Source organism: Terrapene carolina, unplaced genomic scaffold (assembly GCF_002925995.2).
Source record: "Terrapene carolina triunguis isolate 2854851 unplaced genomic scaffold, T_m_triunguis-2.0 Scaffold227, whole genome shotgun sequence".
Classification (NCBI taxonomy): Eukaryota; Metazoa; Chordata; order Testudines; family Emydidae; genus Terrapene; species Terrapene triunguis.
This window is the reverse complement of record NW_020664578.1, coordinates 3,563,530-3,575,051: the sequence shown is the minus strand read 5'-3', so window position 1 is coordinate 3,575,051 and position 11,522 is coordinate 3,563,530.

Genomic DNA, 11,522 nt, shown 5'->3' with positions numbered 1-11,522 from the left:
AATCTATTTGAAAAATATGCTAAGAAAATCAAATTATTCAAGGAGAGGGATAGTCACCTGTATGCAGAGGGCCAGCATAAAGACTATGCATCACTTAAGTCCCAGAATGCTTGTAGGTGGGAGAGGTTGGAGGGAGCTATGAATGCCAAGTCCCCGCAAAAACTGGTCCCAATGGACAGACTTCATCAGACAGCAGCAGGAGCACCAGGAAATTACATGCTGCTCCAAGGAAGGGTTGTCATGGTATGACCTCTGTGGGGACCTTGACTCAAGAGGGGAGACCTTCCCTACTGGATGACAAGAGACTCTGACTCCAGAAGAGAGGTTTGGGTCAATAGGGCCTCACTGGTCAATGACCTGGACATAAATGGGGTAGATGGATGAAGATTAATTCAGCCTCTTCCACCTCCAGCTAGGATGCTGGGGTGGAGCCCTATTTGTGTAAATGTTCCACTCTTGGGTTAAATAAACCCGACCCCTGAAGGGGCACTGTTCAATATACATAAGCCTCATTGGACTTATTGAAAGCCCAATGCGGGAAACTGAGGCAGAGACATAATTGCAGCACTGCACTGTGCCACCAGTAGATGCATCTTACAGGTGGTTTATTTACAAAAACACTTACCAAATTCTTGATTCAAAAATGTTAAATTAAATAAATCTGGCCACAAAATATTCATCAAATTTTCAAACTGAAACCCATAACAAACATGCTGTAGATCTGGTTATTTTTGCAATTAATGCAGAAAAAGCAAATGTCAGGAAAAATATTTACTGCAATAATTTCTAGTTCGGCTGTATAATGGAAGAGTATCAAACTCACCCAAAATCATGGACACTCCTGCATATCTAGCATAGAATGGATTCAGTTTTATCTTGTCATAACATGGATTTAGCCTCTGTTTGCCAGAAACTGGGAATGGGTGACAGGGGATGGATCACTTGATGATTACCTGTTCTGTTCATTCCCTCTGGTGAAACTGGCATTGGCCACTGTCGGAAGACAGGATATTGGGCTAGATAGACCTTTGGTCTGACCCAGTATGGCCATTCTTATGTTCTGCAGTAGGACCGCGTGACAGGCTGATGGTTAGGGTGTCGTTAGTCAAACCAAGTGCATTAAAGAGACAAGGTGGATGAGTAATACCTTTTTTTGGACCATCTTACAGAAGTTGGTCCAATAAAAGATATTACCTCACCCACCTTATCTCTCTAATATCCTGGGACCAATATGGCTACTACTACACTGCATAAACCAAGTGCATGATTATTGAAGGGCTCTAGAGAAGGGGGATAGGAAAAAGATATGTCACCTCTCCAAATATCTAATAATCTGTTGATATCCCTCTCAATGCCACTGCACGACTCAGCAGCCTTGCTACTCTTAAAGACAGTGAACAAATATCTGCTAATGAGTCTCCAAAGTAGCTGAACCACTCTCCCCAGTTACGTCCTACAGACACGACAAGGGGCAATGAACCTTAACTCTAGCTTTGATGCGACAGTATTCAGAATGACTGATTTTGTTAACTTTACAGGATTTGACAGAGTCTGCAGGATCATCACTCCAGGGCCATCTTCCCTTCTTATTTGTCCTTCTCCATCTTCTATGTTTTTTGCTACAACAATTCACACTTCTTTTGTAGAAGGTACTGAGGTTCTGTATTGTTACTTGGGTATTTGTGTGTCATCATTGTTGATTTCCTGATCCAGCAAACAGTTCACTAGTTTCCAAGGCAGCAGCAGGCTGTGTGCTATAACTCCAAGTGAAAATTACAACTCATTCTGAGCACCCAAATATGTGCTAGGAATTTCAAAGCTAAAAGAAAGGATCCTGTCCCTGTTACATAAAGCTTGCAATGTAAAAACCAGATAGGACACTAGTGAGAGCCAAAGTCAGACAAAAAAGGGGAAAGAAAGAAGGGAAAGGAGTACAAAAATTAGATTATGCAGTAACTTGGTAAGACATTGAAACACCTTGGTGTATCCATTAATTTCAGTTATGGGGGTAATTGGCTATGCTTTCGCAAGTGACATGGCAGAGGCGAGTTCTTAGAAGGGATCCAAATGAGGTTGGAGTGAAGGCTTGGCAAATGAAGCTACAAAAGCTGGGAATGGGAGAAAGAAATGAAGGGGGAAATCAAGGCTGATATCAATGGCAGAATGGAAAAAACTGGGGGAATGCAAAGGGAGACAAGGTTGGAGATGAAAGCAAGGGTAAGGACCTTGAAATTGATATGTAGTGCAAAGTAGAGCTGGTGGATGGATATGAATTAGGGGATGAGATGATCAAAATGACAGGTGGGAAGATGATTTGGTAGCAGAGTTTTGGATGGACTGTGGAGAGACATGGTAAGCACCCTGAAGACCAGAGAAGAGTCCGCAATAGTCAATGTCACAGTTTAGTAGGATACGGACAAGTCATTTAAGATAAAAATTTCAAAATCACCTAAGTGATTTATGAGCCTAATTCCCATTGACTTTTGGAACAAAACTTTTGTCATAGCTCCATCAAGTTCAATGGACAATTTACACCAGGTGAGGATTTGCCTCTGAGATTTCAGTAGTCATGATTCAAGGCTCTTCCAAACACACAGTGACTATATGTAAATCTCATCCTCAAAAAAAAAAAAATCCATCTTCATTAGATCCTAGCAAATGGTCTCTTATATAAAATGTTGACTTCTCTTTATCGGAACAATTTTATTGTCCTTTGCATTCTTTGAGCTGTGCTCAGTTCCACTAAATCTGGTTTGATGTTTGCTCCTAAAATTTACTAAGTTTGGGGTACAGCTATGCAAACTGTTCATAATAAAATCCAAGCTCCATTGACTTCAATGGACAACTCATACCAGTTGAAGATTTGTCCCTTATCACTGTATACTGTAAATTAAAAATAGATTGAAAGTCACCATTATAACTTGTTTATTTTTTTCCCTTTATTTCAGATGTGAACAGCTTTGCTTTGAATTAGAACATTCCTCAAGGAGGAAAACAAAGAACTCTGCCACACTTGTAAATTACTTCCCCTACAGTGAATCAGTCATCTTTTTTTTTATTGCAGTTTATGTATTTATGTAGAAACACAAAAATATAAAATAAATCTAACAGCTATATTTCCTCACAATTAGTATAAATTGCATAAATGTTGACTAGCTCTTCGTATCTTCTGTATTTCTTCCTCTCACATTTCCTCACTATCATTGACTGGGTTCTATTGTAAATATGAAATATGTGCCAATAAAATGAAGCACTGGCTGATCACTCCAGATCTTTTAGTGCTATCTGATGTTCTGACATCACTGGATCAGCTGATGATATCTCCCTGGAATGCAAAGGGAACTATACTAGCCTTTGGATCCACTCTTGAATAGTTTCAGCTGCATCCAGAAAAGGTCTGCCTTATAGACAGTTGAAACAAACAAGATATAAAGGGGACTATAGAGTAAGCGTACTTACCGGTTCACCTCCCCTAAAACAATCACCTCCATCCCATTACATTTAAAATGGATGTTGCTGGCTAGCCATGTTTATGTCTGTGTTCCTGTTCACTCTAGACAGAGTTTCAGGTCTCTGGCTTCCTATTGATCATAGATCCTGCAAACTCTCTCACATGAGTAGTCCTGTAAGTAGATATGTCAGAAAGAGAGGGGGCTCAGACACAGATGACAAATGATTAGATATTTCTATATGAGGAGAGACTGAAAAAAGTGGGACTGCTTTGGAGAGGAGAAGAATAAGAAAGGACATGATTGAGACATACAAAATAAAAAATGGTGGAGAATCTAATTCAGGCACTCCCATGTACCCTCTCACATAGTATAAGATCAAGGGAACATTCAAGTGAAACGGAAATGCAACAAATATGTAACTGACAAAAGACAATGCCTTCTTACACAAGGCCTAATTAACGTGTGGAACTCAGTGCTGCAAGATCTCTCAAGAGATTCTCTCCTGTGTTGATTGGCTGTCTGCTCCAACCCTTCCCACGCCCCTCCCTCAGTCTCTCCACAGCTGCCTCACTCAACAACTGCCCCTCATTGCCTCCTTCTGACTCTCTTCTCATCTGCTCTGTTCCCATCACTCCTCTCTCTTTCCTTGTCTTTCCATTTAGCTAATCGCTGCTAATTGAACACCCCCACTCTAAAACAACATTAACATAATGTTTCCCACAATCACATTGTTCATACTGCTTCCAAGTTATATCCTTTCCCCCAGTTCTTAAAGTGTAATGAAAGAGGTGTCAGGGCTCAAGCAATATTTTTACTTTCATAACTGATGTGGCAAGCCCAGAGGTGCTGGAGCTATGAACTGCCAAGCCTAGAGGTGCCAGCGGGCTCAGCCCTGGCAAGCCTTGGCACAAATTAAGCACTGCTTTCCCCTATCCCATGTCTGTCTTGTCTATTTAGTTTGTGAGCTCTTCAGGGCAGGGACTATCTATTACTTTGTGTTTGTACACAATGGGACTCCATTCTTGGCTGGTCCCTAGACTCTGCTGTAATAAACATGATTAATAATAGTATCACTGGGGTCAAGAGCTTAGTAGAGTTAAATAATGGAAATTTGTTTGTATAATGAGGACATCCGCAGTTATTTTACACACAATACTTTTTTTAAAAAGGATATAAAACCTCTTTCAGGCCATAAACCAGCCTCTAACAGACTGGAGTTAGGAAGAAATTTCCCATATAGGAAGGTTATTGCGTAACTGTCCATAACAATTTCTTGCTTCTTCCTTTGAAGCATCTGAAACTGGTTACTGATAGAGATGGAATACAAGTCTAGTGGGACTATCAATCTGAGCCGGTATGGCAATTCCTATGCAAGTAACGATTTGCAGTATTGGGCCTATTTGTTTTATTTCTAATCAAGCAAAAATAGTCTTGCCACAATACATAACTGGCTTATACATCTGTGCGACATGTGAAAAGAGGGTGTGTGGCGGGGCAATGACTCACTGGCGCTGCGCCTCCTGCTGGTTGTCCAAGGAATTAGCTCTTTTCCAGCTCCAGAGCACACTCTGCCAGCTGATGTCTTGCCTGCTGCCGGCCCTGTGTCCTTCGCTTAGGGGTTCTGCCCACCACAGTACCCCCTCACTCTGGGTCTCCCCACCCCAGGGAACCCCCAACCCCCTGTCCCCACCTTGCCTCAGTGGCTACTGCCAGACTCCATTTAGCCCCCGCTCACTGGAGCAGATGGTGGTCTGTAAACCCCTCATCATCAGCAAGGGGGGTTGGACCAGCTGCCTCTGCCTATTCCTGGGCTGCCCCTCTGCAGCCCTAGTACCCTTTCTGTGGGCCTTAACTCGGCCTGCAGCCTGGGGCTTAGCTAGGCTGGAGCTTCCCAGCTCCCTCTGCCCTTCCCCAGCACTGCTCCACCCTAGGAACCCTCCTCAGCTTCCCAGGCAGCCAGGTCCTTCTCTCCTAGGGTTACCATATTTGAACTTTCAAAAAAGAGGACACTCGGGGGGGGGGGGTGTAGCCCCGCCCCCTAGCCACTCCCTCCCAATTCCCGCCCCCCTGACTGCCCCCCACAGAACCCCCAACCCTCCCTGCTCCTTGTCCCCTGATCGCCCCTTCCCGGGACCCCTGCCCCTAATCACCCCCCGGGACCCCACCCCTTATCTAAGCCTCCCTTATCTTTGTCCCCAACTGCCCCCTCCTGAGACCCCCCCACCCTACCTGTCCCCTGACTGTTCTGACTCCTATCCACACCCTTGCCCCCACCAGATCCCCGGGACTCCCACACCTATCCAACCGCTGCCTGTTCCCTGACTGCCCCCCCCCGAACCCGCAACCCATCTAACCCTCCCTGTCCCCTGACTGCCCCAATCCCTCTCCACACCCCCGCCTCCTGACAGGCCACCCCCAGAACCCCTGACCCATCCAACCCTCCCCCTGCTCCCTGTCCCCTGACTGCCCCAATCCCTCTTCACACCCCTGCCCCCTGACAGGTCCCCCCAGAACCCCTGACCCATCCAACCCTCCTGCTCCCTGTTTCTTGACTCGGCCCCAGCGCGGGGGAGAGAGCAGGGCTGGCCAATCAGGGGCCGGCTGCCATGGGCAGGGGGGTGGCTTTCTGGGCCACTCTAGTTTCAAACCAGAGCTGTGTAGCGGCACAAACAGCTCCTGCTCCCGTTTTGCTACCGGCGTGCTGAAGCTGCAGGGGAAGCGGGGGAGGGGCTTTTGCTGCCGGAGCGACCCCAAGTGAGCAGCTCAATCCGGCGCGGCTGCCCTGTCAGCCGCTTTTGGGTCTTTAGATAGCCGTCCGGGGGGAAATCCCGGACATTTTTAGCGTTTGACAAATTCCCCCCGGACGGCTATTTAAAGACCCAAAAGCCGGACATGTCTGGGGAAACCCGGACGGATGGTAACCCTATTCTCTCCCTAAAGCTAGAGAGAGAGTGTCTTCCAGCCGCTGGCCCTCAGCCCTCTTATAGGGCCAGCTGTGGCCTGATTGGGGCGTGGCCCCAGCTGCGGCTGCTTCCCCCAACCAGCCTGACTTTTCCCCGCCACAGCCCTCTCCAGGGCTGCTTTAACCCCTTCAGGGCCGGAACGGGGTGACCACCCCAGTACAGGGTGGAAATAGAAAGTAAACAAAAGCAGAGTCGTGAGGACTTTCATTTCAGTAGCAATTGTTTTTACAGGAGGGTCAGGAAACTCAGAGTGGAGCAGAACTCCATCCTGTTGGGCCTGGACGAATGTAAAGACAGAGCAGCTGGACAGAGGTCCTGGCACCTGGAGACCTGGAAGTGTGGCAGAGGAGCAGAAGAAGTCTCAGGAAGGGGTCAGAGTAGTAAGAGAGGTGGGTATTGGTTAGAATGGAGGAAGGGCAGCAGGAGAAATGGCCTGAGTGAAACATAACTGTAGCAGAGGAGCTGTTTGTAAATATGGTTCTCACGTCAGACCTTACTTGACTCAGGCCAGAATCAACATTTTGGGCTCATCAGTCCCTTCAGAGTAGAAAGGGGAATTTTTCAGGAAAATGACATGAGTCTGTTTAGTCATTTCCCACACACAACAAAGTCCCAGTTCCTTCAGCATGGGTTTCCAGTAATACAGCTCATGCTGTACTGTATTTCTGTTAGTTACCAGCGCCACCTTCTGGGTTTTTAATGAATTACTATTATGATCTTTTCAAAAAGCTGTTTTCCTTTTAAAATAATTTTGACCTATGCTTGTAATGACTAGAAAAAGAAATAAAACACTTCTGAATGTTGCATCAGTTCAACAGTTTTTATCTATCTATCTACCTATCTATCCTATGATACAGGTGCAGTTTTGTGAGTAAAGAATTGTCAGTCGAATATGTGCAAGAAATGCACGTGTTCAAAGCATGCCAGACTTAGCATTTATATTATTATTATTACAGTAGTGCCTAGAGACCAACCAAGAATGAAGTCCCATTGTGCTAGGCACTGTACAAACACAAAATAATAGACAGTCCTTGTTCCAAAGAACTTACACTCTAAATACACAAGACAGGCACAGGGTGGGGGGAAGTGATATAACAGAGATAGCAAAAAGAATAATGTCATAGTTGTAAATGTAATGTTAGAGTTTTAAAATAAATGTAATGTATGTAACCATAAATACATATTTAATCATGGGCAATGAAGTTAATGTTTTATATTATCTGCTTTCTTCAAATGAAAACTAAAGATGTATGGAAATAAGGTGATTACAGAAATGATTAATGTCTTTAAATAAGGGGACTGGCTGGCTCAGGGATATTGAGTCTCTTTATTTTTAGATCATGAGTTCAAATTCAGCCTGTAACAGTAGCAATCAAAAGTCATTACTGTTTAGTTATGTGAAATGAGTTGATGAGTCAGTCTCTGGCCAATTCCTAGTAGACAAGTCACAAAAAATGCCTCCACATTCGGCGCTAACTGGCTTCCTTATTGGCAATCACATCAGAGAATTCAAGGATTGACTGGACCCTGGAGAGTGAATTCTCCTCTCACTCATGCATGTGATCCCTCTGGTTAAGGCACAGTGGGGGAGCAACTACAGAGGATGCTATTGCAGCCTATCTGTTCCGTTGATTAATAATCTGGCATTTCTATAGAGCCTTATATTTTAACTAATATATCCTCCTATCCCTGGTGGTGGCTAACTATTATCTCCATTTTACAGGCAAGAGACTCAGTCATAGACAGATAAATTGATTTTCCCAAATAATGTCAGACTCAGGATTAGAAGTTAGGAGCTCTTGTCTCCATGATCACCAAACCACACTACCCCTCTAAACAGCAGGCATCAGTCTCTGTCCACATGACATCTTTCACCAGCATTAAACATTTATGGCCCCAAACAGGCATGAGATGACAGTGTTGTCTCAACCTTTGCTGCCCCATCTCTGAGGAATCAACTGAACATCAGACTGTAATCAAAGATTCTCCCAATCGGATGACTGAGTTAGCTGACAGCAAAAGAACATCACTGATAATTTGATTAGCTAGTACAGTAACTCCTCACTCAATGTTGTAGTTATGTTCCTGAAAAATGCTACTTTAAGCGAAACAATGTTAAGCGAATCCAATTTCCCCACAAGAATTAATGTAAATAGGCAGGGTTAGGATCCAGGGATTTTTTTTTCGCCAGACAAAAGACACATATATATATATATATATACACACACACACACACACACATATATACACACAGTATAAGTTTTAAACAAACAATTTAATACTGTGCACAGCAATGATGATTGTGAAGCTTGGTTGAGGTGGTGGAGTCAGAGGGTGGGATATTTCCCAGGGAGCCTTACTGCTAAATGATGAACTAGCACTCAGCTGAGCCCTCAAGGGTTAACACATTATTGTTAATGTAGTCTCACACTCTACAAGGCAGCACAAATGGAGGGAGGAGACAGAGCATGGCAGAGAGACAGAGACACACACCGTGTGTGTGAGAGACAGACATGCATTGCCCCTTTAAGTACGCTGGCCCCATCTAAGTTTTAAGTAGATTTGCAAATTGAGACAGCAGCTGCTGCCAGCAAGCTCCCTCAGTCCTGTCGTGTTCCGCTCTCCCCTCACCCCGCTCTATGGAGATGGGGTACAGGAGCGGGGGGAGGGAGACACGCTGACATTAGCACCTCTTATTTCCCTCCACACACCCCCGCCCAGCAAGCAGGAAGCTCCCAGGAGCAGCTCCAAGGCAGAGGGCAAGAGCATAGGCGCTGACTCCGTGGGTGCTCTGGGGCTGGAGCACCCACAGGGAAAAATGAGTGGGTGCTCTGCACCCACCGGCAGCCAAGCTCCCAGCCCCACCGCCTCACCTCCTCCTCTGCCTCCACCTCCTCCTCTGAGCATGCAGCATCTCTGCTCCTCCCTCCGCTCAGGGGAGGAGGCGGGGCCGGGGCGGGGATTTGGGGAAGGAGTCGAATAGGGGCAGGGAGGGGGCGGAGACTTTGGGGAAAGGGTTGGAATGGGGGCGGGAGGGGGCAGGGCAGGGGTGGAGTCAGGGTGGGGCCGGGGGCAGAGGCGGGGGTCGAGCACCCACCAGCGCCAGAAGAAGTCAGGGAGGGACACCTGAACTGCCCGGCAACTGATAGCCTGCTGGGCGGCTGCCGCACAGGGAACTTAGGGGAGGTGACACAGGGGCTTCTGGTCAACCCTGATGTGACAGTGTACCCCATAAGGCTTTATGGGGGGGTGCTTATAAATGTATGTATGACATAACTGGAATATGTTTTGTGCTGCCTGTGCCATGTAACATATCTCCGTAAAGGTTATGGTCTACTATATCTATTCATCCTATTTGTACACATATATCATTTTCTACTTGAGGTTAAGAATATGGGCTATATACTTGCTTGGTTTCTAAGTAAGCTTTGTGAGGCATTTGGTCAGTTTCTTTAGGAAGGAATTCGCAAGGTTAAGTACCTAATCAGGAAGCACTTGGGGAACAATGCATCATGGAATGCTCCAATCCACATAAGAAGTCTTCCTGGAGACATACAAGATACCATGTGGGCAATGGCTTCGGCCTGTAAAGACTGAGTCATGCAGGGACATGTGACTTGCCCAGGTGACTCCAGAACTCCATCTTGGAGCTGGACTTTCCATAGGAGTGAGGTCTCCACCCACAAGAGAAAGTCTATTTAAACCCGTGGGAGACAGCACCATTTTGTCTTTAGCTAGCTAAAGGAGCTTCTCCACCCCTCAGAATACTGGAAGGAAACTGGAACAAAGGACAGTAACTACAGGGGGTGTGAGTGATTGCTGGACCCAGGCTAAAAGGAGATTAGACTGTAAAAGGGAGCATACTGGAACTGGTGAGGATCTTATCTGTATTCAGTGTTTGATTAGACATAGATTTGCGCATTTTATTTTATTTTGCTTGGTGACTTACTTTGTTCTGTCTGTTACTACTTGGAACCACTTAAATCCTACTTTCTGTATTTAATAAAATCATTTTTTTCCTTATTAATTAACTCAAAGTACGTATTACTACCTGGGGGAGCAAACAACGTGCATATCACTCTATCAATGTTATAGAGGGCGAACAATTTATGAGTTTACCCTGTATAAGCTTTATACAGGGTAAAACGGATTTATTTGGGTTTAGACCCCATTGGGAGTTGGGCATCTGAGTGCTAAAGACAAGCACACTTCTGTGAGCTGTTTTCAGGTAAACCTGCAGCTTTGGGGCAAGTAATTCAGACCCTGGGTCTGTGTTGGGGCAGACGGGAGTGTCTGGCTCAGCAAGACAGGGTGCTGGAGTCCTGAGCTGGCAGGGAAAATAGGAGCAGGGGTAGTCTTGGCACATCAGTTGGCAGCTCCCGGGGGGGGGGGGTTCTGTGATCCAACCCATCACACCTGGTTCCAAGCCCCCACCAGCTAGCTCCAACGGGCTGATCTTTCTGCAAGCAGTGGCCAAAGCAGGCAGCTGCCAAACGACATTATAAGGGAGCATTGCACAACTTTAAATGACCATGTTCTCGAATTGATCAACAACGTAACAACAAAACAATGTTAACCAGGACAATGTTAAGTGAGGAGTTACTGTACTATGCAGATGGGGTTCATTGATAACTGCTTTGGTTGAGGCAGAGCACAAACTTCTGGTCTGACAGTACTGTCCACCCTGAAGTAAATTGTTGGTTAGCTACTTAGTAGCGGCTTCTTCCAAATTTTTGATTTGCACTGCCATGGCCATGAGACCAGCATAAACGAATCTGGGGCTGTCCTTTGGGTGAGATATGATATTGAGACATTAAATAAAGTCAGGGACTGCACAGAATCCTGTCCTACGTCATTCAGGGAGGGAAGTTTTGATTGTCCATGCAGACAATGAAGCTGAACAGCATGTCTGCAACAAACTTACAAGATGCTAACATAGTTATTTCAAATAAAAACCAAAGCAAACTAATGTTTGATGTTAATATAAAGACATATATCCCAGCGGATGGGCATTTGTGTGGCAGATTTGAGCAACACATGTTCCCAACACCAGGGTTCTATGATTTTCTATGGCCTAATGTAATCTACCACTTGCAAAGATAGCCTG